This window comes from Tupaia chinensis, unplaced genomic scaffold (assembly GCF_000334495.1).
Source record: "Tupaia chinensis unplaced genomic scaffold, TupChi_1.0 Scaffold000332_1, whole genome shotgun sequence".
NCBI classification, from domain to species: Eukaryota; Metazoa; Chordata; class Mammalia; order Scandentia; family Tupaiidae; genus Tupaia; species Tupaia belangeri.
In genome coordinates this window covers 556,805-558,249 of record NW_006159826.1, presented here as the reverse complement: position 1 = coordinate 558,249, position 1,445 = coordinate 556,805, and positions in this window count along the sequence as shown.

Sequence of the window (1,445 nt, the reverse complement as noted above, 5' to 3'; positions counted from 1 at the left end):
ATATGGTGTGAGTGTTCAACTTCTTCACATGTGGATACCCAGTTGTCCCAGCACCGTTTGCTAAAAAGATTATTAGTTCCTCCTTTGCATGGTCTTCACGCCGTTGTCAAAAATCAGTCACAGATGTATGGGTTTATTTCTGGATTGTCGGCTTTATTCTTTAGTGTATATTTCAATCTTTATGCAAGCAAAAACTGTTGTTTACTGTAGCTTTGGTGTAAGTTTCGCAATCAGAAACTGAGTTTTCCTTTGTTATTCTTTTTCAAGGTTGTTTTAGCAATTCAGAGTTTATTTCTGGGGGAAAATATTTTGAGGAACTGTATTGAATCCGTAAGTCAATTTGGGGAGTATTTCCATCTTAACATTAAGTCTTCCAACGCATAAACATGAAGTGTCTTTTCATTTCTTTAGGTCTTCCTGTTTTTTTTTTGTTTTTTTTTTTTCCTTTTGAGAGATTTTTGCTATAGGGTGCATTTGCTCACTGGAGAGACAGAGAGAGACAGAGACGGAAAGTGAGAAATTGCCCCTGAGAGGATGGCCATGCTGCAGTCCTTTCTCCTGTATTCTCCTCTTGGATTTTGGATACACATGCACACGTGCCAGTCATGTGAGTTTTAAGCCGCCTGTTCCGGAACTCAAACTGTGGTCAGCTACGTGGGAGTTCGGCAATGTAACCATTATGCCATCTGCTGGTCCCCCTTTAGGGCTTTCATAATTTATTTTAGCAGTGTTTTATAGTTTTTCTGCATTTATTGAGATGGTCATGTGTTTTTATTTCTGTCATTTTATTTATATGGTGTATTACATTGCTTGATTTTTCTCTGTTGAACCAACCTTTGATTCCTGGGAGAAATTTCACTTGTTCCTGCTATTTAATCCTTCTAATCTTCTGCAAGATTTGGTTGCTAGTTTTTGGCTTTTTGCTAGTATTTTATAGAAATGTCTTATATCTATTTTCATAAATAATATTGTTCTGTAGATTCATTTTCTAGTGATATATTTGGCTTTGGGATCAGGACAAAATAGACCTTACAGAATGAATTAAGGAGAATTTTCTTCTCTTTTCTTTTTTGAAGAGTTTAAGAAGAACTGGTGTTAGTTCTTTAAATATTCAGTTGAATTAACCAATAAAACCATCTGGTACCGAGTTTTTTTTCTTTATTGGAAGTTTTTCAATTACTGACCAAATATCTCTATTTTCCATAGTCTGTTCAAATTTTCTATTTCTTCTTGAGTTAGTTTTGATAATTTGTGTGTTTTCAAGAATTTAAAAAATTTCATCAATATTGTCTCATGTGTTGGTATATAATTGTTTTATTATGTTCTTATGATACTTCTTATTTCTATAATGTCAAAATTAATGCCTCTGCTTTCACTTCTGATTTTTTTAAGAATTATTTTATTTAACCTTATTTATTTATTTATTTATTTATTTATTTATTTAT